The sequence below is a fragment of the Bos indicus genome, chromosome 5, assembly GCF_029378745.1.
Source record: "Bos indicus isolate NIAB-ARS_2022 breed Sahiwal x Tharparkar chromosome 5, NIAB-ARS_B.indTharparkar_mat_pri_1.0, whole genome shotgun sequence".
NCBI classification, from domain to species: Eukaryota; Metazoa; Chordata; class Mammalia; order Artiodactyla; family Bovidae; genus Bos; species Bos indicus.
The window spans coordinates 44045501-44073002 of record NC_091764.1 but is presented as its reverse complement, the minus strand read 5'-3'; the positions used below and the strand labels follow the sequence as shown (position 1 = coordinate 44073002).

At 38.7% G+C, this 27502-nt stretch overlaps 1 protein-coding gene and 1 long non-coding RNA gene across 5 annotated transcripts in view; one reads left to right on the top strand and one right to left on the bottom strand.

Annotated features, from left to right (window-relative positions):
* FRS2 (fibroblast growth factor receptor substrate 2) overlaps window positions 1–27502 on the top strand; it is a 109711-nt gene that overhangs the window by 59338 nt on the left and 22871 nt on the right. The window lies entirely within an intron of this gene.
* Window positions 19713–27502, bottom strand: part of LOC139183120 (uncharacterized) — a 35422-nt gene continuing 27632 nt past the window's right edge. The window contains exon 3 of the long non-coding RNA XR_011566605.1: window positions 19713–25098. This is a non-coding gene — a long non-coding RNA (uncharacterized lncRNA). The remainder of the gene's footprint in view (window positions 25099–27502) is intronic.

The window sequence follows — 27502 nt, the reverse complement described above, 5'->3', positions numbered from 1 at the left end:
AGAAATATCAATAACCTCAGATATGCAGATGACACCACCCTTATGGCAGAAAGTGAAGAGGAACTAAAAAGCCTCTTGATGAAAGTGAAAGTGCAGAGTGAAAAAGTTGGCTTAAAGCTCAACATTCAGAAAACAAAGATCATGGCATCCAGTCCCACCACTTCATGGGAAATAGATGGGGAAACAGTGGAAACAGTGTCAGACTTTATTTTTCTGGGCTCCACAATCACTACAGATGGTGACTGCAGCCGTGAAATTAAAAGACGCTTACTCCTTGGAAGGAAAGTTATGACCAACCTAGATAGCATATTCAAAAGCAGAGACATTACTTTGCCAACAAAGGTTCGTCTAGTCAAGGCTGTGGTTTTTCCTGTGGTCATGTATGGATGTGAGAGTTGGACTGTGAAGAAGGCTGTGTGCTGAAGAATTGATGCTTTTGAACTGTGGTGTTGGAGAAGACTCTTGAGGGTCCCTTGGACTGCAAGGAGATCCAACCAGTCCATTCTGAAGGAGATCAGCCCTGGGATTTCTTTGGAAGGAATGATGCTAAAGCTGAAACTCCAGTACTTTGGCCACCTCATGCGAAGAGTTGACTCATTGGAAAAGACTCTGATGCTGGGAGGGATTAGGGGCAGGAGGAAAAGGGGATGACAGAGGATGAGATGGCTGGATGGCATCACTGACTCGATGGACGTGAGTCTGAGTGAACTCTGGGAGTTGGTGATGGACAGGGAGGCCTGGCGTGCTGCGATTCATGGGGTCGCAAAGAGTCGGACACTGAGCGACTGATCTGATCTGATCTGATCTGATGTTAACACATGCCATCATTAGAACAAATAGTATTATCATTTTACAAATAAGGAAACCAGTCATAAAATCAGCTTTAGTTTATTTTTACCAATCTACATTGCCACCCTATCGATGGATATTTTGCTCTGTATAAAAGATGTAATTACAAAGATTGTTTTAATGTGGAAGAAATGTTTCTAACCAAAGGAACTGCATAGCCTGAGAAGTTTAAAAAACACAATATACACACGAAAATATAACCAATAAATGATATAGATGGTGTTCATTGAACTTAACATTCACTATGCTGCTGCTGCTAAGTTGCTTCAGTCGTGTCCAACTCTGTGTGACCCCATAGACGGCAGCCCACCAGGCCCCCCCGTCCCTGGGATTCTCCAGGCAAGAACACTGGAGTGGGTTGCCATTTCCTTCTCCAATGCATGAAAGTGAAAAGTGAAAGTGAAGTCGCTCAGTCGTGTCCGACTCTTAGTGACCCCATGGACTGCAGCCTACCAGGCTCCTTCACCCATGGGATTTTCCAGGCAAGAGTTCTGGAGTGGGGTGCCATTGAGTTCTCCGAACATTCACTATAATAGTACTTAATAAATTAATATGGATTTTGCCCATATTAAAATTATTTCAGCAATTTTCCAACTTAGAACAAATATAAAAATACTGTGAATTTTTTTAGTTTGAACATAGTTTTCCTCAAAAATAAAGTGTTTAATTTTGACCGGTAGGAATTAGATTCCTTTTGTGGGTATGGAACAAGCAATTTGATCTCACATATTTCAGAATGTGGTAGCCCCTCCCCTCCCCCAGTAATTTGCTTTTAGTATGAAAATCAGGCAAACTGTATTATAAACCTGTATCTTTAATCTGAGAGACTTACTTTGGTTCAGGCCTGGCTTTAGTGGTACACACACAGATCAAGGTTGGTTTTGAGTAATCCAGTGCTGTGCTAGGTCATTCCAGGTCTAGAGGGTCCTGGGATTATACTAGTCATTTGGTTCAGTATCTGGTTTACATTTGAGCCTGTGGAAAGATTTCACATGTAGGTAGTGGGATAAAGGGAAACAGATCGACTCATAGCCTATTAAATAGATTGGAGTTACAGCACTTTGAAGCTTAGCAATGTTGTTGTTCAAAAATAGGCTATGACAGGTCTTCCTGACTGACTTCTTATTGTATAATAAGGCTTCAGATGTTGTGGTTCAGATTAAGTAAATTTTAACTTTAAAAAATATAGATAGCTGTATCTTTTTATAAAATACAGTTATTTCAGATACCTTTTTGTTTCATGTTCCACTCTTTCTGAGAATTCCATTTTAGCTGCTTTGATTTTATTTTTTAGCCATTTGCTTTTAAATTAAAAAAAAAAAAAGCAAAACTCAAAGTAGGTTGAAACTCAACACAAATTGCTGCTGCAGAACAAAAGTGCTGATCAAGTTAAATCAACCCCTGCAATGTGTATTGAAAGGAAAACCTCTCCTCTCTCCCCCAATTTGAAGAACAAGCATTTTCCCTGCCAAGAAGGGCTGACTTTAAATGGAGCAGCTGTCCATATTAGGAGCATAGGGTTGCTAAGGTGACCATGGCTGTTTGGAGAAGAATGCAGCTGAGAGGGCAAGTTCTTGATGTGTGAGCTGAGGGAAGGAATGTGGTGTGATTGTGCATCATTCCTCCTAATCACATGCTCACCAAGTGCTGTGTGGGCAGCATGTAGAAACTGCAAGTCTGAGTGCGGGAGCTTGTGTGGTTAAATTAGTTTTGTTTTCATGTGAGCCAGAGGCTTACAGTTTAGGTTTAAAATGTTTACCTTGTGTATATATATGTGTGTGTTTTGGGTAAAGGGAAGGGTGTTTTGTGGTTGGTGAAATGGGAATGAGTTTATTTTGCTTGGTAGGCTTATACTTTGATGTTGATAAAAAAATTTATCTTGGGATACATGTTCTTTCTGACGTATCCCTTTCAGTCATGTATACTGTGGTAATAGTTTCCCAAGTGAATGAGGTGTTCCTGATAATTGTTTATTTTGTACTTTTAACTTTAGAATTATTTGGAAGTACTAAGAATATGTTGTCTACTTGGGAATCTTATTGACATAGGTCTTGGTAATGATTTTTTGTATCTGACTCTGAAAGCAAAAGCAACAAAAGCAAAAATAAGTGGGATTACATCAAACTAACAACTTCTAAGCAAAGGAAACCCATCAACAACAGCAAAAAAGGCAACCTCCTGAGTAGGAGAAAATACTTGCAAATCATATATCTGATAAGGGGTTGATATCCAAAATATATGGAGAACTCATATAATTCCATAGCAGAAAACAATCCAGTTTAAAAAATGGGCAGAAAATCCAAATGGACATTTTTTACCAGGAAGACATACAGATGGCCAGCAAGTACATGAAAAGATGCTTTATGTCATTAATCATCAGGAAAATGCAAATTCAAGCCACAATGAGATAGCACCTCACACCTGCTAGAATGACTCTAATCAGAAAGACTAGAATTAAGAGATGTTGGTGAGGATGTGGAGGAAGGGGAAACCCTTGTGTATGTTGGTGGGAATGTAAATTGTTGCAGCCACTACGGTAAACAGTATAGAGGTTCCTCACATCTAAAACTACCATGTGTGCATGCATGCTGAGTTGTCAGTCGTGTCTGATTCTTTGCAACCCTGTGGACTGTAGTTTGCCAGGCTCCTCTGTCCATGGGATTCTCCAGGCAAGAATACTGGAGTAGGTTGCTGTGCCCTTCTCCAAGAACTATCATATGATCTAGCAATTTCATTTTGGGGTATTTATCTGAAGAAGATAAAAGCACCAGCTCAAAAAGATATATGCACCTCCCCTGTTCATTGTAGCATGATTTGTAATAGCCAAGATATGGAAATAATGTAAGTATCCATGATGGATTAATAGATAATGAAGTGGTATTTATATGCAATGGAATATTATTCAGCCATAAAAAGAAAGAAATCTTGACGTTTGTAACATGGATTGACTTGGCATATGTTAAGTAAAATAAGTCAGTAAAAGACTTATCAGTAAAAGAACTTCTTATATGTGGAATCTAAAAACAAAGAAACCAATCACCCATACCTCACCATGCCCAGCTCTTAGAAGAGTGCAGTGGTTGCCAGAAGCGGTGGGTGGAGGGTGGGAGAAATGGACTGTTTTTTTGTTTTTGTTTTTTTTAGTTAAATTGAATTTTTTTAAAAAAGGAAGAACATTAGATAAGTCCATTAGGGGGACGTTCAACAATATAATTGACTCGTATTCCCCAAGTGTATTAGGGTCATCCAAAACAAGGAAAATCTGAGAAACTGTAGAGCCAAGAGGAGCCTCAAGCATGATGATTAAATGTAATGTGGTATCATGGGTAGAATCCTGATACAAAAAGACTTATGTAAAAACCAAGAAATTTGAATCAAATCCTAGAAGATGATGCTGTTAAAGTGCTGCGCTAGTATGCCAGCAGATATTGAAAACTCAGCCATGGCCACAGGACTGCAAAAGGTCAGTTTTCATCCCAACCCCAAAGAAGGGCAATGCCAAAGAATCTTACTGCACACACAATTGCACTCATTTCAGAAGGTAGCAAAGTAATGCACAAAATTCTCCAAGCTAGGCTTCAACAGTACTTCTTCACAGTGAACCAAGAACTTCTAGATGTTGAAGCTGGATTTAGAAAAGGCAGAGGAACCAGAGAACCAGAAATCAAATTGACAACATCCATTGGATCATAGAAAAAGCAAGAGAATTGCAGAAGAACATCTCCTGCTTCATTGATTTCACTAAAGCCTTTGTGTGGATCACAATAAATGGAAAGTTTTGCCTGCCTCTTGTGAAACCTGTATGCAGGTCAACAAGCAACAGTTAGAACCGGACATGGAACAACAGATTGGTTCCAAATTGGGAAAGGAGTACATCAAGGATGTATATTGTCACCCTGCTTATTTAACTTCTGTGCAGAGTACATCATGAGAAATGCTGGGCTGGAGGAAGCACAAGCTAGAATCAAGATTGCCAGGAGAAATATCAATCACCTCAGATATGCAGATGACACCACCCTTCTGGCAGAAAGTGAAGAAGAACTAAAGAGCCTCTTGATGAAAGGAAAGTGAAAAGTTGGGTTAAAATTCTACATTCAAAAAGCAAAGATCATAGCATCCATTCCCATCACTTCGTGGCAAATAGATGAGGAAACAACAGTGGCAGACTTTATTTTCTTGAGCTCCAGAATCACTGCAGATGGTGACTGCAGCCATGAAATTAAAAGACGCTTGCTCCTTGAAAGAAAAGCTATGACAAATGTAGGCAGCATATTAAAAAGCTGAGACATTACTTTGCCGACAAAGGTCCGTCTAGGTGAAACTATGATTTTTCCAGTAGTCATGTATGGATATGAGAGTTGGACCATAAAGAAGGCTTACTGAAGAATTGATGCTTTTGAACTGTGGTGTTGAAGAAGACTCTTGAGAGTCCCTTGGACTGCAAGGAGATCAAATCAGTCAATCCTAAAGGAAATCAATCCTGAATACTCATTAGAAGGACTGATACTGAAGCTCCAATACTTTGGCCACCTGATGCATAGAGCTGATTCATTAGAAAAAGACTCTGATCCTGGGAAAGATTGAAGGCAGGACAAGAAGGTGATGACAGAGGATGAGATGGTTGGATGGCATCACCAACTCAGTGGACATGAGTTTGAGCAAGCTCCAGGAGATAGTGAAGGACAGGATGCCTGGCATGCTGCAGTTAGTGGGGTTGCAAAGAGTCAGACAAGACTGAGGGATTGATTGAACAACAATTGTAACAAAGTTACGATACCAATATAAAATGTTAATAGATAACTTTGGGTGTGGAGCATATGGGAAATGTGTATTATCGTCTCAGTTTTTTTCTGAAATTGTTCTAAAAATAAAGTTTATTTTAAAAAATTTACTGAACCCTCAAATTTTTTTTAAACCCAGAAAGCATGTGCTTCACAACTTTTACCAGATTTTTGCTCATATTCCACTCTTAAATATATTTTACTCCTGGAGCAACAAAAGTTTTAAACAATCTAGTAAAAGAGTAATTTGCTTGAGGATATTGCATAACTGGTTCTTGCAAACAGGCCCAACATTTATTACGCTGCATTTGCTGCCAGCTGAAAGCCTACTCACAAATGTTAGAAAGTTGTGTTTATTATAATCTAAGTCCTTTACTATCATAAAAATTTTTGATCTTTAAATCAACCAAAATTCTTGTAAGAAATATTGACAATACCTTTGAATGAGTAATTTGTTGCCTAGAAGTTCTTTCTTAACTCTTTAATATAATCTTATTTTTAGTAATTTAAATAGAGATGTTGATTTCAAATAAGTAACTTATTTTTCTATTTTCAGAACAATTTTGCCTTGGAGACTTGAATGATTAATTGGTTATCTTTTTTATTACTACAGCAAGTGTTACTGGGTCCATACATTAGGAAAACAGCATTTGTTGCCTCCAATCCACATATTTCTTGGCTGGTGACAAGGAGGAGTAATATATTCTGAATATTTTCCCTTTCTATCAGCATACTTAGTTTTAACAAATAAACGATATTTTTTAGTAATTTAATTAAAGTGAAAATGTGCACGGTAGCTAACCCAATCTTAAACAAATTTCAGCATTATCATGATAGGAATTTACAGCCTTTTTTAGGTTTACTTTTGGCTTACTTGTAGATGAAGAGAAAAAAAGATGAGCCCTTTATTCTTTGAATGTTTAAACAGATTTTTGGATGAATTAATGCAGAGAAAAAATATTTGAAGAAATTAATATATTGTTAGTAGCTTAATCATTATTTCAGTAGCCTGTGATTTTCCAAACTTGTGCTTTCCACTTATGTAATTGCATTCCTTTTTTAGCTGAAGTAACTCCCAAGTAACTAAATCATAGAAATATCAAATAATTAGACCAAAGATACTGGTTTTGGAATTGCACATCACAGGTAGTTCAACTGCTATTAAGACAATACTAGTTAATATTAGGCACCTTTGAAGGTTAATACAAACAGTAGTCTCAGTCCTAGAGTATTCTTCAAGTAGGCGCATCCCAAGACTTCAGGAACTTCAAGGACTGACCTAGCTTGGAGGAATTGATACAGCTTGGATAATGACTCTTAGGCAATTAACTTACCCAGATAGACTCTTTAGGCATTGCATGTATAAAAACTGCAATCCAGATGGCAGTCTTTATGTAGTATGAAAAGAAAGACATCTGATACAATTTGAATCTTGTGTGTATACTTGCCCACTTTTAAACCACATGATAGCATTACTTCTAAGAGAAATTTTGTGGCATTATATACTAAAGTTCACAGCATTTTTTATGAAGTGACTGTTAGTGTTACACAAATCTAAGTGATAATTTTAAGCTCTATTTTAAAGAATGCAAGTAGCTGAAATGTATAAATTTTCAGTTAGAAGATAGATAAGTACTAGAGATGTAATGTACCATGTGATAAATATAATTAACACCTCTGAATGCTATCCATGAAAATTGTTAAGAGAGTAAGTCCTAAGAGTTCTCATGATAAGGAGAAAAAAATTATTTGTATCTGTGTGAGAAAGTGAATGTTCACTATATTGTGGTAATCATTTCATGTTATAAGTCAGATCATTATGCCATACATCTTAAACTTATACATGCTGTATGTCAGTTACATCTCAATACAACTGGTAGGAGAAAAACAAAAAAATATTAAGTAATATATTAACCAGTAGAAATATGAGATTATTTGTTTGTAGTTTTATCGATATGTTTTAATATTTGGAGAAATTCGGGGCAGCATTTATCATATGTGTGTTGCTAATATGAGACATTATTCAGTAATAGGGTATTTATTCATTCAAAGTAAAACTGAGCAATTAACATGTGTATGGCACTCTTAAGCCAGTGGGGATACAGCAGTGAAGACGAGTCTTTGCCCCCACGGAGTTTACATTTTGTTGTGGCTTTAGGGAAGAATCAAAGAAGAAATTAAAATATAGCATTGCTGCTGGTAATAGTCATTTGGCGAATAACATAGCAGTGTAATAGGGCTTCCCTGGTGGCTCAGTTGGTTAAGAATCTGCCTGCAATGCAGGAGACACTGGTTTTCCCTGGATGGGAAAGAGCCCCTGGAGAAGGAAATGACTGCCCACTCCAGTATTCTTGCCTGGAAAATCCCATGAACAGAAGAGTCTGGTGGGCTCCATAGAGTCACAAGAATCAGACACAACTTAATGACTAAACCACCAACCAAAGCAGTATAATAGGAATGGGGGTTGCTATTGTGGAGTAAAGATTTAGGTGTTTTCTGCAGAGTGCTCAGGAGAGTTCTCTAAGAATTGGTTTGTGAGCAAAGACCTGAGACAAGTAAGAGAACAGGCTATGTGGGTATTTGGCAGAAGAGTGTTCCAGATAGAACAATTACAGAAGCCTTGAGGTAGGAGCATACTTAGCGTATTCAGAAACAGCCAGGAGCCAGCCTGTGTGGCTGGAGCAGAGTGGAGGGGAGAGTTGTTTAAGCACCTGTGATCAGTACTGGAGTCAGAAGGGCAGAAAACCATACTAAAGTGTTTGAGACCTTGTAGGCCAGGCTGTTAATTTTTACTTTCAGGGGAATAGGGGGAGCCATGCAAGATTTTTGTCAGGCAAGACTGTAGACAACTTTTCATTGAAATGGGCAAAAAATGATGAACAGTTTTTCTATCTTGCTGTTCATTGGGGTTTTATCTCTGTCTCGTTTTCCTTCCTTTATCTTTTCTTTGCATTTTGCTTAGGATTAATTGAATACGGTTTTTTAAATTGCATAGAACCATTACTTTATATTTCTAAGTATTTAAAAGCTTTTTTCTTACATCTTTCCCTGTGTTCTTTTTAATGCAAAGTATTTTTTAGTTTAGTTTTTTAAATTTACTTCAGTTGTAAGAAACTCAAGTCATCTCATCCAAATTCTTAACCAGTAGCAGCATCTACTGCACTGGTAGTGATTGAGAAAGAACTCAACATTTAAAGTGAAATCAGTTCTTTGTTAGATTGATGGAAATCTATGTTATTCTCATAGATGCCTGTGGTTTTGTCTAAGTTCAGTCCATTATACCGTAAAACAAAAAGCTTAAAGACAGGTGACTTACTCCTCCTTATTGCTACATTCTATTTTCTCCAAACTAACTTACTATGGTTCCTGTAGTCTTACCTTACTGATTGATACTAGACTGTTCCCTGTATCCCATCTCACCTTGAATCATTGTCTTCTCTAGGCTCCTGTGATACCTTATTATTGGTGATTTTCTTCCTGCTGCTTAGTGCCTGTTCAATCTGTTTTGTGGGCTTCTCTTCCTCTATAGTTTCCTTAAATGCTGGTGTTTCTGAGTTTCTCTAGGTCTTACTTTTCTTTTCACTGGGGCAATCTCATTTTGTCCTCTGCCTTGCATCCATAAGCTGATGACTCTTAGATCCTTATCTCCAGTTCAGATCTTTCTTCTGCCTCTGTACTTGTATTTCTGTTTGTCTTTTGAGCATTTCCACTTGGATATACAGGCATTACAATATGTTCAAAATTGAGCTCTCTGCTTCTCTAAACCTTGTGTCATTCCTGTGTTTTCCTGTGTGGAAATGTAGGTATGCTCCTTGACTCCTGCTTTTCTTCCTAATCTACTTGGTTAGCAGGAATTGTTGATGCTTACTTCTGAGTATTGCTCTAATCCATCCATCTTTCTCCATCTTCATTGTTCACTACTCTAATTTAGACTCCAGATTTCTGCAGCAGCCTCTAAACCTGTAAAAATCATATCAGTTAGGCAGTGGTGGTGTTTTTAACTTGCCTATGGGGAAACATAGATTCAAAGATGGTAAGTAAGAACTCAGCTCTTTCTAGTTCTAAGGCTCATATTTGCACTATATCATAGCATTATCATAGATTGATACTGCCTTCTATTGGAGGAATTTAGAATGCTTAAAATGAAGCATTATTTTAGATCATAATGTGGTATTTCAAAATACATTCAGAAAGCAGACCTGGTGTAGGTCATTTATTCATTATATGAGGATTAAAATTCTTGCCTTAGAAACAGTCTACTTTCTTTTTTAGCAGGGTTAATAGTTTCAGAGAATTCAAATTTGGAATTTGCATGCAGAAAATTAAAAATTTTAAGGCTCTAACAAGAATGTTTTATGAGACATATTCTTTGTAGTTAACTGTTGAATTAACTAAGTTCTTGGTTTGTTTCTTAGGGTGAGGGTTTGGTTTCTTAGTGTTTTTTTTTTTAAGAGAATTTAAGGTAGATAACTTCAGCCAGTACTAGTGAAGAAGCATTTTGAAAGTGTGACAGAGGAAAACATCTTAGAAATTCTGACTGTTTTCCATAGAGATTTGTTTCTCCTCATTTGTCTTTTTTAAAAAAGAAAGGAGATGTTCTAGCCATTGCTTTCAAATTCTGTTTTATCGTAAGTTGTGCTCAGAGGGAATAGTCCCAGTGACCTTAGCTATAGTTTCGAATACAGCTCTTCAGAATTCTCTTTATCACAGATGATTGATATTCTGAGTTTAAGATCAAGATAAATCTGAAGCAAAAAAACCCCACCAAACCTTTAGGGAGAGAGTGCATATTGTCTTTGTTAAAGTTATAGACAGGGACAGTAAAAAATTCTAAATTTATCTTTCAGTAAAATCTTGATTGATTGATTTTTTTTTTTTTCCCTTAAGTTCCCCATTTGAAGATGAAGAAAATAGTTACCAACAGTCTGCAATACAAGATTGTTCTCTGGACAAATAGTTATCACGGCTCAAAAGAATATTGGGTCTTAGACACTGAAATCCTGTTGTGCATTCTAAATTGCTTCAGTCGTGTTCCATTCTTTACGACCACATGGACTGTAGCCCACCAGGCTTCTCTGTTAATGGGATTCTCTAGGCAAGAATACTGAAAAAAAAAAAAAAAAAGAATACTGGAGTGGGTTGCCATGCCCTCCTCCAGAAATCTTCCTGACCCAGGGATTGACCCACATCTCTTATGTCTCCTGCATTGGCAGCCCGGTTCTTTACCACTAGCGCCATCTTCAGTCCGTTCAGTTCAGTCGCTCAGTCGTGTCCAACTCTGTGACCCCATGAATCGCAGCACGCCAGGCCTCCCTGTCCATCACCAACTCCCAGAGTGCACTCAAACTCAACGTCCATTGAGTCGGTGATGACATCCAGCCATCTCACCCTCTGCCGTCCCCTTCTCCTCCTGCCCCCAGCCCCTCCCAGCATCAGGGGCTTTTCCAATGAGTCAACTCTTCGCATGAGGTGGCCAAAGTACTGGAGTTTCAGCTTTAACATCATTCCTTCCAAAGAACACCCAGGGCTGAAGCGCCATCTTGGAAGCCCCCAAAATCCTGTTACTTGATTGTAACTATTGTCTGGTGTATAGGAAGGCATAAAGAAAAAGATATTTTAAACATCATTTCATTAGTGTTAGTTGATAGTCTTCATTGATTGTGTGGTATTTCATTGATTCCAAGGGACATTTTCCAGTTTTATTCACTGAAATTTGGGTGTATCTTACAACCAGTGGCATGCTGTAGTTTGACACCTTCTGTTTCTTGGTGGGATACAAAATATCAGTCTTAAAATCAGTTGTGTCTCGGTTTTGATGAAAACGGTATATATCTTCATTGGTATTAGAAGTAATAACAGTGATAATATTTGCAGTCACCATTTCTGAACATCACTTTTTTGGTAACCTCTACTTTCTTAAACATGACCAAGAATTGGAAAATAAGCAGAAGAGTCTTCTGATGCTTAGAATTGCCATTAAGAAGCTTGTGAAGTGATGACTATGTTCTTGAACATAAAATGTGTGGTCTCTGAGTAGAGGGCTTTTTTTTAGCACCTGTTCCCAATAGGCACGGGTGTCTGATTGCAGAGTCTAGGATTTGAAAGAATAAACTTAACAAAGAAATGTGTATACGTGTTTATTAAGTGACAGCTCTAGGACATGCTAACTATCAACTGAGAGTGAAGGTGACCATAAATAAAGAATTAAAATCTGTTTTGAAAAAACAACCCCAAACCTAGACAGAAAGCCTGACACATACAAATTGCCCCGATTATAGCTTTAAAGAGGTTCTTTATCAAAATTCAGTCTGTTTGATTCCACTGGCACTTCCCTTTAAGGGACAGATGTATTTTACTTTGATTGTTGTTTAACATTTAAACAACATTTGTTGTTGATTAAAATTTCCCCTCTTATGGCTGAATGAGATTGTCAGAATATATTTTGCTCTGAAGATAACTGAAAACTTTTTGTGATACTCCCCTCTCAGACTTCCAGAATAGAATTTGATTCTGCTATCCTGATGGTCTCTGTCCATGTTGCTGAATAGCGTCAGAGTACCATTTTTAGATCTTTGGGCTAAAGACTGGGCATAAGTTGTAGGAAGGTCTTAGGAAAGAACAAGTAGAAAAATGTAGAGAACACACTGTCGTCCTGAAGTATTTCTAGAAGTTCTCATTGGGAAGTTGTGCATGTCCAACTGCATTTTTGTTTGGGATAAATCCAAGGTATGTATCCCATAAATTCCTGGTATTAGGGGGTCTTGTGTGACACTCCCCTGAGACATGAATTCTGAGCATAACATTGCTTACTGTGAGCACCTTTGGCCTAAGAGTAGATGTTAAGCTCTGTGGATTGGCAGGTTTCCAGCGTTTACTAGTTAGGTATTGCCTACTTAGATTCTCCTGGCAATCTTTCTTGCCACTGTTTCTTCACACTCTGCCCTAACCTGTTTCGTATGTCATCTGCCTTTGGGCTCTGCTTAGACATTTGTAGTTTTTCTTTCTGAAGGAGCCTTTAATAATGTATTGGTTTGTATATTCTTTAGTTAACTATTTATTGTTAATTATAAAAGCGGTTCACACACTATAGAAAATATGAAGAGAAAAATGCTTTTCATCTTACTACTGAGTGAGCCAGTGTTAACATTTTAATGTCTTTTAGTCTGATCTTCTTTTCCCTTTTGTTTAGGGGTGATGGAGAGAAAAGTAAGTGTAAGTGTTATTTTTAAAAATGAAAATCCTCTCAAACTTACTACTGAGCATGCAAGGTGATTTTTAGAATAAAGCTTTTTTTTTTTTTTTTTTTAATCTGGAACAATTTTAGAATCACAAAAAAGTTGCAAAGATAGTACAGTGATTCTCATATATCCTTTACTCAGTTTTCCCTAATGTTAATCTTATATAACTTGGGTACACTTGTCAAAACTAAGGAATTAACACTGGTATAAAACTAAACTACAGACTTTATTTGGATTTTTCCAGTTTTTCTACTAACGTCCTTCTCTGTTCCAAGATTCAGTCCAGAACACCATATTGCATTTTAAAAGAATGATTTTCTTTTTTATTTTTGAAGACATTGCTTTAAAAGTGTAAAATAAATTATCAAGCCTATTTCTTTAGATAATTTGTTTGGACTGAGACAGACCTATTCATGAAGCAGTTTGTTTTGAGGGTTTTCTTTCTTTCTTTTTTTTTTAAGAGTTGCTTGGCATTTGGTTTAATGTATTTTGAGTAAATTGAATATGTGTGTATGCTTTACATACATGTAATCAATATTTAGATTTTAATAAGTCTAGTAACTAGAATGATAACCACCTGGGTTTGAAAATACAGGTTTATGGTATATTCCTCTTATATACCTGTGTATTCAGTTTTGAAAACTTATCTTTTTATTTACTTTTCTGTTATTCTTTATTAATACTTATTTAGTTCTATGTAAAGCATATTATGGTTTCAGTGTGTCTGCCCTCTGATGCCCTCTTGCAACATCTACCGTCTCACTTGGGTTTCTCTTACCTTGGACGTGGTGTATCTCTTCATGGCTGCTCGAGCAAACGCAGCTGCTGCTCCTTACCTTGGACGAGGTCGCCCCTCCTGACCTCCTCTCAGCCACTCCTTCACCGTGGCAGCCTGGCACTCTTCGGTCACTGCCCCTGACCTTGGGCATGGGGTAGCTCCTCTCGGCTGTGCTTCTGCGAGGTCCGTCACAGCTGTCATAGCCAATGTGATCACACGGACCACAGCCTTGTCAAACTTAATGAAACTGAAACTAAGCCATGCCGTGTGGGGCCACCCAAGACAGATGGGTCATAGTGCAGAGGTCTGACAGAATGTGGTCCACTGGAGAAGGGAATGGCAAACCACTTCAGTATTCTTGCCTTGAGAACCCCATGAACAGTATGAAAAGGCAAAATGATAGGATACTGAAAGAGGAACTCCCCAGGTCAGTAGGTGCCCAGTATGCTACAGGAGATCAGTGGAGAAAAACTCCAGAAAGAATGAAGGGGTGCAGCCAAAGCAAAAACAATACCCAGTTGTGGATGTGACTAGTGATAGAAGCAAGGTCCAATGCTGTAAAGAGCAATATTGCATAGGAACCTGGAATGTCAGGTCCATGAATCAAGGCAGATTGGAAGTGGTCAAACAGGAAATGGCAAGAATGAACGTTGACATTCTAGGAATTAGCGAACTAAAATGGACTGGATGGGTGATTTTAACTCAGATGACCATTATATCTACTACTGTGGGCAGGAATCCCTCAGAAGAAATGGAGTAGCCATCATGGTCAACAAAAGAGTCCGAAATGCAGTACTTAGATGCAATCTCAAAAACGGACAGAATGATTTCTGTTTGTTTCCAAGGCAAACCGTTCAATATCACAATGATCCAAGCCTATGCCCCAACCAGTAACGCTGAAGAAGCTGAAGTTGAACAGTTCTGTGAAGACCTACAAGACCTTTTAGAACCAGCACCCCAAAAAGATGTCCTTTTCATTATAGGGGACTGGAATGCAAAAGTAGGAAGTCAAGAAACACCTGGAGTAACAGGCGAATTTGGCCTTGGAATACGGAATGAAGCAGGGCAAAGGCTAATAGAGTTTTGCCAAGAGAACGCACTGATCATAGCAAACACCCTCTTCCAACAACACAAGAAAAGACTCTACACATGGACATCACCAGATGGTCAACACTGAAATCAGACTGATTATATTCTTTGCAGCCAAAGATGGAGAAGCTCTATACAGTCAGCAAAAACAAGACCAGGAGCTGACTGTGGATCAGATGATGAACTCCTTATTGCCAAATTCAGACTGAAATTGAAGAAAGTAGGGAAATCCACTAGACCTAAATAAAATTCTGGTGTGACCTAAATAAAATCCCTTATGATTATACAGTGGAAATGAGAAATAGATTTAAGGGCCTAGATCTGATAGATAGAGTGCGTGATGAACTATAGACTGAGGTTTGTGACAGGAGACAGGGATCAAGACCATCCCCATGGAAAAGAGGTTCGTACAGGAGACAGGGATCAAGACCATCCCCATGGAAAAGAATGCCAAAAAGCAAAATGGCTGTCTAGGGAGGCCTTACAAATAGCTGTGAAAAGAAGAGAAGCAAAAAGCAAAGGAGAAAAGGAAAGATATAAGCATCTGAATGCAGAGTTCCAAGGAATAGCAAGGAGAGATAAGAAAGCCTTCCTCAGGGATCAGTGCAAAGAAATAGAGGAAAACAACAGAATGGGAAAGACTAGAGATCTCTTCAAGAAAATTAGAGATATCAAGGGAACATTTTATGCAAAGATGGGCTCAATAAAGGACAGAAATGGTATAGACCTAACAGAAGCAGAAGATATTAAGAAGAGGTGGCAAGAATACACAGAAAAACTGTACAAAAAAGATTTTCACGACCCAGATAATCACGATGGTCTGATCACTGACCTAGAGCCAGACATCCTGGAATGTGAAGTCAAATGGGCCTTGGAAAGCATCACTATGAACAAACCTAGTGGAGGTGATGGATTTCCAGTTGAACTATTCAAATCCTGAAAGATGATGCTGTGAAAGTGCTGCACTCAATGTGCCAGCCAATTTGGAAAACTCAGCAGTGGCCACAGGACTGGAAAAGGTCAGTTTTCATTCCAATCCCAAAGAAAGGCAATGCCAAAGAATGCTCAAACTACCACACACTGTACTCATCTCACAAGCTAGTAAAGTAATGCTCAAAATTCTCCAAGCCAGGCTTCAGCAGTACGTGAACTGTGAACTTCAGATGTTCAAGCTGGTTTTAGAAAAGGCAGAGGAACCAGAGAGCAAATTGCCAACATCTGCTGGATCATCAAAAAAGCAAGAGAGTTCCAGAAAAACGTCTATTTCTGCTTTATTGACTATGCCAAATCCTTTGACTGTGTGGATCACAATAAACTGGAAAATTCTGAAAGAGATGGGAATATCAGACAACCTGACCTGCCTCTTAAGAAACCTATATGCAGGTCAGGAAGCAACAGTTAGAACTGGACATGGAACAACAGACTGGTTCCAAATAGGAAAGGGAGTACGTCAAGCCTGTATATTGTCACCCTGCTTATTTAACTTACATGCAGAGTACATCAAGAAAAATGCTGGGCTGGAAGAAGCACAAGCTGGAATCAAGATTGCCGGGAGAAATATCAATAACCTCAGATATGCAGATGATACCACCCTTATTGCAGAAAGTGAAGAGGAACTCAAAAGCCTCTTGATGAAAGTGAAAGTGGAGAGTGAAAAAGTTGGCTTAAAGCTCAACATTCAGAAAAAGAAGATCATGGCATCCGGTCCCACCACTTCATGGGAAATAGATGGGGAAACAGTGGAAACAGTGTCAGACTTTATTTTTTGGGGCTCCAAAATCACTGCAGATGGTGATTGCACCATGAAATTAAAAGATGCTTACTCCTTAGAAGGAAAGTTATGACCAACCTAGATAGCATATTCAAAAGCAGAGACATTACTTTGCCAACAAAAGTCCGTCTAGTCAAGGCTATGGCTTTTCCCAGTGGTCATGTATGGATGTGAGAGTTGGACTGTGAAGAAAGCTGAGTGCTGAAGAATTGATGCTTTTGAACTGTGGTGTTGGAGAAGATTCTTGAGAGTCCCTTGGACTGCAATGAGATCCAACCAGTCCATCCTAAAGGAGACCAGTCCTGGGTGTTCATTGGAAGGACTGATGCTGAGGCTGAAATTCCAATACTTTGGCCACCTCATGCGAATAGTTGACTCATTGGATAAGACCCTTATGCTGGGAAGGATTGGGGGAAGGAGAAGAAGGGGACGACAGAGGATGAAATGGCTGGATGGCATCATCGACTCGATACACGTGAGTTTGGGTGAACTCTGGGAGTTGGTGATGGACAGGGAGGCTGGCGTGCTGCGATTCATGGGGTCGCAAAGAGTCAGACACAACTGAGCGACTGAACTGAACTGAACTGAAAGCATATTATATAAAAAGTGAAGATGCCTAGAGATTTTCTTGTATATCTATTATAATCTTACGTTGATATTTGTGAAAGTGAAAGTCGCTCAGTCATGTCCGACTCTTTGTTACCACATGGACTGTACATGTACAGTCCATGGAATTGTCCGGGTCAGAATACTGGAGTGGGTTGCTGCTGCTGCTGCTAAGTCACTTCAGTTGTGTCCAATTCTGTGTGACCCTGTAGACAGCCAGCCTACCAGGCTCCTCTGTCCTTGGGATTCTCCAGGAAAGAATGCTGGAGTGGGTTGCCATTTCCTTCTCCAATGCATGAAAGTGAAAAGTGAAAGTGAAGTCGCTCAGTCATGTCTGACTCTTCACGGCCCCATGGACTGCAGCCTACCAGGCTCCTCCGTCTGTGGGAGTTTCCAGGCAAGAGTGCTGGAGTGGGGTGCCATCGCCTTCTCCGACTGGAGTGGGTATCCGTTTCCTTCTCCAGGGGATCTTCCCAAACCAGGGGTCGAACCCAGGTCTCACATTGCAGACACATTCTTTACCGTGTGAGCCACCAGTTTGGATTGATATTGAGTAATTTGTATATTTCTTTATCATGAAATTGAAGTACAAGTTGCTTGTGTTTAGTGTTTTGTTGTTTTAAAGAATAAGCCATAAAGCCAAAAGCTTTTAAAGAACTATTAGTTGTGTCATAGTAGGGAAAAGATTATAAAGTTCATATTTGGACTTTACCTCTTATTGTTGGTCAGTTTAGTAAAACCTCCTAAGTTAAGTAGTTATTATATAGCATTCAGTCCCTGCTAGGGGGTTAGTATCTACTACTAAATTTATAAACTAGAGGTTTATTATAAGGATCAAGCAGTCATTGGTTAATTTGACACAGTTTTATGAATTGATATGTAGAAATAATCACTGAGTTGAAGAACACCAACACAGCATTCTGTTATAAATACAGAAAATTAAATGCACTGTCTCCGTGAGATCTGATATATGTAATCATCCCATTTTTCAGAGTTATGATAAATACTTTATGGAGAACACCTATACTCTTTTTGCTGCTACCTTTCAATCATGTATCTTCTTTCTGTTGTGCAGTCTGTGAATTTTTAGTGTAGAGAGCTACGTGATCTGTTGAACAGATTGTGCACCCCTTGATTGCTGGATATGATTTTCTGGTATATATTTTTATATTACAACAGAAGACTTAAACTAAGAGTTTCTTTGGGAGTTCCTGAGGCTGATAATAATTTTCTTGTGATTGAAGGTGCTGGGATTGTTGCCATTGGAACTAATTACAGTACTGGATTATCTAAGGCAGAGTGTGACTCATGTACTGGGTTTGCACATCTGTAGGTGTGTTTCTGTATCTTAGGGCAGAGATTATGGGCACGTAGATTTAATTGTGTAAATTTCATCACCAGTGTTTTTGAGTTTAAGTATGTTCCAAGATTATAGATGATTCCAGGGTTTAATTATGACTGGTGTTCTTAAAGGTAGAGGTTGTGTTTTGTATCTTAAGCCATTTTAGTACTTTTTTCTCAGTATTTGCTAAACACACAGACATACAATTCTTGACTGATAGTAATATGGATGGTAGATAAAGAGATGGGAATACCAGACCACCTGACCTGCCTCTTGAGAAACCTATATGCAGGTCAGGAAGCAACAGTTAGAATTGGACATGGAACAACAGACTGGTTCCAGATAGGAAAAGGAGTACATCAAGGCTGTATATTGTCACCCTGCTTATTTAACTTATATGCAGAGTACATCATAAGAAACGCTGGGCTGGAAGAAGCACAAGCTGGAATCAAGACTGCTGGGAGAAATATCAATAACCTCAGATATGCAGATGACACTATCCTTATGGCAGAAAGTGAAGAGGAACTAAAGAGCCTCTTGATGAAAGTGAAAGAGGAGAGTGAAAAAGATGGCCTAAAGCTCAACATTCAGAAGACGAAGATCATGGCATCTGGTCCCATCACTTCATGGGGAAACAGTGGAAACAGTGTCAGACTTTATTTTTTTGGGCTCCAGAATCACTGCAGATGGTGACTGCAGTCATGAAAGTAAACGACGCTTATTCCTTGGAAGAAAAGTTATGACCAACCTAGATAGCATATTGAAAAGCAGAGACATTACTTTGCCAACAAAGGTCTGTCTAGTCAAGGCTATGGTTTTTCGCAGTGGTCATGTATGGATGTGAGTTGGACTGTGAAGAAAGCTGAGTGCCGAAGAATTGATGCTTTTGAACGAACTGTGGTGCTGGAGAAGACTCTTGAGAGTCCCTTGGACTGCAAGGAGATCCAACCAGTCCATTCTAAAGGAGATTAGTCCTGGGATTTCTTTGGAGGGAATGATGCTGAATCTGAAATTCCAGTACTTTGGCCACCTCATGTGAAGAGTTGACTCATTGGAAAAGCCTCTGATGCTGGGAAGGACTGGGGGCAGGAGGAGAAGGGACAACAGAGGATGAGATGGCTGGATGGCATCACTGACTTGATGGACATGAGTCTGAGTGAACTCCGGGAGTTGGTGATGGACAGGAAGGCCTGGCATGCTGCAATTCTTGGGGTTGCAAATAGTCGGACACAACTGAGCGACTAAACTGAACTGAGATAAAGATATACATACAGATTCTTGGATTTCTATCCTAAATCCAAATGCATGATTGAAAGTGATATAGTCAAATTCAGTGTGTTAAAGTGGGTAACATTTTCCAGAAATGAAATGGGGAGAATCTGATGATCAGGTCATGATCTTACAGTGACATTCACTGCAGGTCTGGATACTGTTGGAAGTATGTTTCTGTTTAAAGACAGATGCTGTGACTTACTGGTTAGACCTCAGGCAATTTAGTAGAATTTAATTTTATTCTTAGGAATTAGATATTCTCATTGTATTTATTCTAGACTTTATTCTTCTATAGGAAAGTATTTTGGTAGAATTTACAATTTAAGATTGTAAGGGAAAATGTGAACTGTCCTCAGCAGTATAAACTGGCACTTCATGAAATGGCATGAGCCCACCTTCCTGACTGTCTCCTATTATTTTCCCATGCATACCCTACATTCCAACTAAAAGGACCTATTTGCTTTTGGAGGCTGTCATAGTTCTTTTAGGTTTCTGTGCTTTATTGGGCTGGTGCAAACGTAATTGCGGTTTCGGACCATGAATTTTAAATCATTATTACTACTCTCAAATACATCTTTATTAATCAAAATAGGAACCATTACAGTCAACACATTTTTGTCAATGAGAAATATGTTTGTTTATTCCTGTAGTGTAAAAATTTGGGATTCGGCAAACTCTTGGAAAACATTGTCTGCATCCTGCTTATTGTGGAAGCATTTTCCCTGCAAAAGTTGTCGAGATGCTTAAAGAAATGGTTGTCCGTTGGCAGGAAAGGTCAGGTGAATATGGTAGATGAGGCAAAACTTGGAAGCCCAATTTGTTCAACTTTTGAAGTGCTGGTTGTGCGATGTGCGATTGGGTGTTGTCGTGAAGAATTGGGCCCTTTCAGTCGACCATGAACTGCAGGCATTGCAGTTTTTACTTTTAAATGACGATTATTATTATTATTTTTAATCTCCTTTCAGCTCACGAGGCACTCACTTACTGAGCTTTTTCACTTTTCCAATTTGCTCCAAATGTCAGATGACCATAGAATGGTCAAAATTGAGTTCTTCAGCAGCTTCTCATTTAGTTGTAAGAGGATCAGCTTTGATGATGGCTCTCAATTGGTCGTTGTCAACTTCCGATGGCCGGCCACTACGCTTGTTTCCTTTGCAAAACTTCTTGAACCACCACTGCGCTGCATGTTTGTTAGCAGTTCCTGAGCCAAATGCATTGTTGATGTTGTGAGTTTTCCGCAGTGCTTTACAACCCATTTTGAACTCGAATAACAAAATCTCTCAAATTTGCTTTTTGTTTAACATCATTTCCATAGTCTAAAATAAATGTAAAATAAGTAGCATGTGATAAGTCACTAACAACAAAACATAAAGTGAGGAATGCACATTAGAATGATGTGTACCATAACCACATTTATTTAAGAATGTATTCTAATAGCAACTGGAAAATTTCAGCAATGCAAAACTGCAGTTACTTTTTACTAACCTAATAGTATGCACTCTTCTTAATTTGGATTGCCCTTGACCTAGCAAGCTCCCATCTCTCTTTTGGGACTTGACTTAGTGGCTCCATGATCACTTCTGCCTTTCCTTCTGCTCTGAGTTAAATGTTCACATTGCACTGTTGCATGGATCTGTAACTCTGCCCTGTATTCCTTTTCTTGTCTGCCTCCCTCACTAAACAGTATATTTCTTGGAATCAGGGAATGTGTACTCATCTTTATTTCTTTAACATTTAACTCGGTGCCTGGCAAAGAGAATTGGTGCTCAGAAAATACTTGTTTGATGCTTTATTGTATAGATGGAAAAATGAATTCATTTTTATTGATAGCTGTTTATAATCATTTTTATTTACTAAGTAACTTTTTGTTAGCTTAATTAAAAAACTATGTCTAAAGTAAGAAATAAATGTTTATTAGTATTTTAGATTTATCCTTAGTAAAATCAGTTCCTGGCTGTTCAAATATGTATAGGCATGTACTTCATCTTTTTTGACAGTCCGGGTTTTACTTGTCTCTTACAGAGAAGACTGAAATGAGAGGAATCTGGTTTAAGTTGCAATACAAGGAATTTAGATTAAACATAAGGAGTTTCCAGAAAATAAAGTACTAGATATTGAAGTGATTTTTAAGTAATGTAATTGACTTTTTTGAGAGTTAAAAAAGGGAATGGTTCACCAACATTTCCCTTAGTAGAATAAAAAACCTGAAGAAAATTTTAGAGTTATGCAGATACAACCATATTCATGGATAGATGCTTAAAAATACTTGAGTACTTTTTTGTTTTACTGTATACATGTGTATTTTAAAATTTCAGCTAAGCAAGGAAACTGTTGCATGTATCCTCACTTTTTACAGAATGGCTCTGGTTTAGTGACTAGCAGAATGTACCGAGAATCTCCTTCCTTAACTTTTTTAAAAATTTCTCTTCATTAGAGTAATGTAAATTAAAAAAAATCCTTAACAATGTTAAGAATAAACAGAAAACCAGGGTATATCAGTACAGAAAAAAAGAGGGACTTCCCTGGTGGTCCAGTGGCAGTCTTCGTGCTCCCAAATGCAGGGGGCAGGTTCAACTTGAACCACCTGTGACAAGTAAAAGATCCCGCCTGCTGCAACTAAGACCCAGCACAGCCAAATAAGTAAATAAACATTAAAAAAAATAAAAATGATAACTAGAAAAGACCTACCCAGTAGTTTAAAAACAGTCAACCAGACCACTGACACAAAGAATACGGTTTTTGAATGCTGTTCTCTTGATTGTCTTAATGTAATTATCAATAAATATGACAGCTGTGCCCAAAATATAGTTATATTGTTATGCTTCTAACTATAGATATTCTGTCATGGTTGTATTTGAACATAACTACTGTAGTAAAAGCCAAGTTCACCCTCCATGCTAGTGAACCTAAAGAGTAAATATATCTTGCTGAGCAATAAATGTATAATCATGCTCATGAATAGAGTTCAGTGTCCTCTTTGCCTGTCATTCTGCAAGAATTTATATTGAAATCATTTAAGACAGCTTTACTAAAGTTATTACTGTAACTTCTGTTACAAGGATGGTGCTTAAATTCTGGGCTTTTGTGTCTGCAATGCAAAAGGCTCCTTTGTGATATGAGACAGGATTTTACATATAGTGGTGATATAATAATGACTGTCTTTTTAAGCACTGTATATTTTCTAATGTCTTTATAGCCATAATTTATTTGGTTTTCAAAACAACTTTGTGAAATAGGTGTCCTAATCTTATGAATAAGAAATTTTAGGCATAGAAATTTTGACTGAGTGCCAAAGGCATACAATATTGTGTTATAATAAATTATTCTTATTATTTCAGAAGCTATCATTTACTACATGCTTACTATATGCTGAGCTCTATTTTAAGCTATTTACATATATTAATTAGAACCTGGACTTTGTAGTTAGATCTGGCTTCAGTTCTGGCCTTTCCTCTTATCAGTTGTTAACCTTGGCAAAGCTACCTAGCCTCTTCAAGCCTTGGTTTCCTTATTTGCTTCACAGAAATAATGGCAGTACGTACCTCACAGGGTGGTCCTGTGCATTGAGATAATCCAAGTGAATCTATGTCTGGTATAAAGTCCGTCAGTCAGTTCAGTCGCTCAGTTGTGTCTGACTCTTTGTGACCCCATGAATCACAGCATGCCAGGCCTCCCTGTCCATCACCAACTCCCGGAGTTTACTTAAACTCATGTCCATCAAGTCCATGATGCCATCCAGCCATCTCATCCTCTGTCGTCCCCTTTTCTTCCTGCCTCCTATCCCTCCCAGCATCAGGGTCTTTTCCAGTGAGTCAACTCTTCACATGAGGTGGCCAAAGTACTGGAATTTCAGCTTTAGCATCAGCCTTTCCAAAGAACACCCAGGACTGATCTCCTTCAGAATGGACTGGTTGGATCTTCCTGCAGTCCAAGGGACTCTCAAGAGTCTTCTCCAACACCACAGTTCAAAAGCATCAATTCTTCAGTGCTCAGCTTTCTTCACAGTCCAACTCTCACATCCATACATGACCACTGGAAAAACCATAGCCTTGACTAGACTGGCAAAGCAATGTCTCTGCTTTTGAATATGCTATCTAGGTTGGTCATAACTTTCCTTCCAAGGAGTAAGCGTCTTTTAATTTCATGGCTGCAGTCACCATCTGCAGTGATTTTGGAGGCCAAAAAAATAAAGTCTGACACCGTTTCCCAATCTATTTGCCATGAAGTAATGAGTCCATTCTGAAGGAGATCGGTCCTGGGTGTTCTTTGGAAGGACTGATGCTAAAGCTGAAACTCAAATACTTTGGCCACCTCATGCGAAGAGTTGACTCATTGGAAAAGACTCTGATGCTAGGAGGGATTGGGGGCAGGGGAGAAGGGGACAACAGAGGATGAGATGGCTGGATAGCATCACCGACTCAATGGACATGAGTTTGGGTGAACTCCGGGAGTTGGTGATGGACAGGGAGGCCTGGCATTCTGCAATTCATGGGGTCGCAGAGTGGGACACATGTGAGCGACTGAACTGAAGTGAATGGGACCAGATGCCATGATTTTACTTTTTGAATGTTGAGCTTTAGGCCAACTTTTTCACTCTCCACTTTCACTTTCATCAAGAGGCTTTTTAGTTCCTCTTCACTTTCTGCCATAAGGGTGGTGTCATCTGCATATCTGAGGTTATTGATATTTCTCCCGGCAATCTTGATTCCAGTTTGTGCTTCTTCCAGCCCAGCATTTCTCATGATGTACTCTGCATATAAGTTAAACAAGCAGGGCGACAATATACAGCCTTGACGTACTCCTTTTCCTATTTGGAACCAGTCTGTTGTTCCGTGTCCAATTCTAACTGTTGCTTCCTGACCTGCATATAGGTTTCTTAAGAGGCAGGTCAGGTTGTCTGATATTCCCATCTCTTTCAGAATTTTCCACAGTTTATTGTGATCCACACAGTCAAAGGCTTTGGCATAGTCAATAAAGCAGAAATAGATGTTTTTCTGGAACTCTCTTGCTTTTTTGATGATCCAGCAGATGTTGGCAATTTGATCTCTGGTTCCTCTTCACGTATTGCTGAAGCCTGGCTTGGAGAATTTTGAGCATTACTTTACTAGCGTGTGAGATGAGTGCAATTGTGTGGTAGTTTGAGCATTCTTTGGTGTTGCCTTTCTTTGGGATTGGAATGAAAATTGACCTTTTCCAGTCCTGTGGCCACTGCTGAGTTTTCCAAATTGGCTGGCATATTGAGTGCAGCATTTTCACAGCATCATCTTTTAGGATTTGAAATAGCTCAACTGGAATTCCATCACCTCCACTAGGTTTGTTCATAGTGATGCTTTCGAAGGTCCACTTGACTTCACATTCCAGGATGTCTGGCTCTAGGTGAGGTATAAAGTAGGGGCTTTAAAACCAATTTATTTAAAAAGCATGTTAGTTGACTGTATTTAGTGTAACTTTTAGCTCTTTGATAATTTTTCTGATAAAATCATTGTATTCCCCTTGAGTATAAACTCACAGTTCATTATGTGTGTGTGTTTGTGTGTGTATATAAACACATATATAACTGTTCTATAGAAAAACATCCATGTTACAAGATTATAGCTCTGTATAGTAGCTAAACTACTTCTTCCCTCTCACTACCTCCCCATCACTTTTCAGTTCCAAGCCTTCTGCTAGTCAGAAGAAACCAAAGAAGATATCTGTGGCATCCATGTTCCAAAGTCAAAGGCAAGATACCCTCTGTCTACCCAGGGTGTTCATTCCAGGAGTGCTGTGTTATATCACTTGTTTGGAACTCAGAATGTATTTTTTTTTTTAATAGGAAGTATCCTTTTAAATGGGCTTCCCAGGTGGCGCCCGTGGTAAAGAACCTGCCTGCAAATGCAGGAGACATAAGAGACATGGGTTTAATCCCTGAGTCAGGAAGATCCCCTGCAGGAGTGCATGGCAACCACTCCAGTATTCTTGCCTGGAGAATTCAACAGACAGCGGAGCCTGGCGGGCTACAGTAGTCCATAGGGTCGGGAAGGGTTGGACACGACTGAAGCAACTTAGCACCACGCACAGTGTAGCACATCCTTTTAAATAAGGCACATAAAGTCATTTAATTCCTGATACAACTGATATGCTGTATATTTGCACTGAAAAGCAGTAAAAAAGCAAGCAAAAAAGTCACAATATTTGGCACTTCTAGTAAAGTAATTTAAAACACTGAAGCTAAATAATATTGATCCCCAAGAAGAGCCCTAGAGAGGATTCTGGGAAGCTGGAGTAGGAAGCGTCAGGAATCTGTCTTCCCCACCTAGATAGCAGAATCTGATACAACTGTTTTAGAACTATGGAACTATTGAAGGCTGCCAGGAAGAGGCTCAGGTGTAAAATTGTAGCCATTCTCTTTTGCCACCTTTGTGCAGCTTTTCATACAGCTTTTGGAGACACAGTAGGCAAAAAGTACCCTCTTCTCCAAATATCAGCAATCTGTAATTGGGTCAGAGATTGCTGCTTCTAGTCACAGAGGTATAGACAAAGGTGAGCATCTACTGTTGTTGCACATACCTCATTGTTGCAAGCCCCTCCCCCACCTACTAAAGTGATATCCAGAAAATTTAAAGGAGTGGCACCCTTAAAAGATCTAGCAATCCCATTCCTTGGCATATCCAGAGAAAACTACATCCAAAAGATACATGCACCCCAATATTCATAGCAGCACTGTTTACTATAACCAAGATGTGGAAGCAGCCTAAATATCCATTGACAGATGAATGGATAAAGAAGATGTCATATGTTTATATACAGTGGAATACTGAACATAAAATTCCTTTTATGTTCAGCCATAAAAGGAATGAAATAATGCCATTTGCAGCATCATGAAATTCTGGAGCTGAAAAGTACAGTAACTAAAATGTAAAATTTAGTACAAAAATTCAAAGGCAGCATTGAGCAGGCAGAACAAAGAATCAGCAGACAAAGATTTAAGATTCCCAAGGAAAACATTAGAAAAAAACAAACAGCCTGAGGGACTTATGGGACACTGTCAGACATTCTGTGGAAGTCCTAAAAAGAAAGGAGCAGAGAGAACATTTGAGGAAATAATGATTGAAAACTTCCCAAAGTTGATAAAAGACATGAACATAAACATCCAAGGAGCTCATTTCCCTCCAAGAAAGATTAAGTCACAGAGACATAGAACAAGACACATTATAATAAACCTTCCAAAAGACAAAGGCCAGAAATCTTGAAAACAGCAGGAAGAAGACTTAATTGTCACATACTACAAGGGATTCTCAGTAAGATTAGTAGCAGATAGCTCATCAGAAACTGTGGAGGCCAAACGGGAGTGGGCTGATATATTCACAGTGCGCCAAAAGGAGAAAAAGTCTACCCATCAAAAATCCTGTTATCTAGCAAAACTGTCCTTCAGAAGTGAGTGAGAAATTAGGGTATTCCCAAGTAAACAAAAGCTGAGGGAATTCATTACCTCTAGACTTGCCTTGCAAGAAATGCACAAGAAAGTTCTGCAAGGTGAACAGTTCTATACAGCAACTTGCAGTTGTAAGGAGAGAGAGAAATCTCAATGAAGGTAAATACAGAGGGAAATATAAAAGCTAATTCTATTGTAACAAAGATTTATAACTATACTTTTTATTTTCTACATGATTTAAAAGTTAATACATTAAAAGGAAAAAATTATTAGCCTAAAAGCTCATATTGTTTTATCTTTGTAATTATTTTCTACGTAATTTAAGAGATTAGTGCATTTAATTATTAGTTTACATTTTGGGG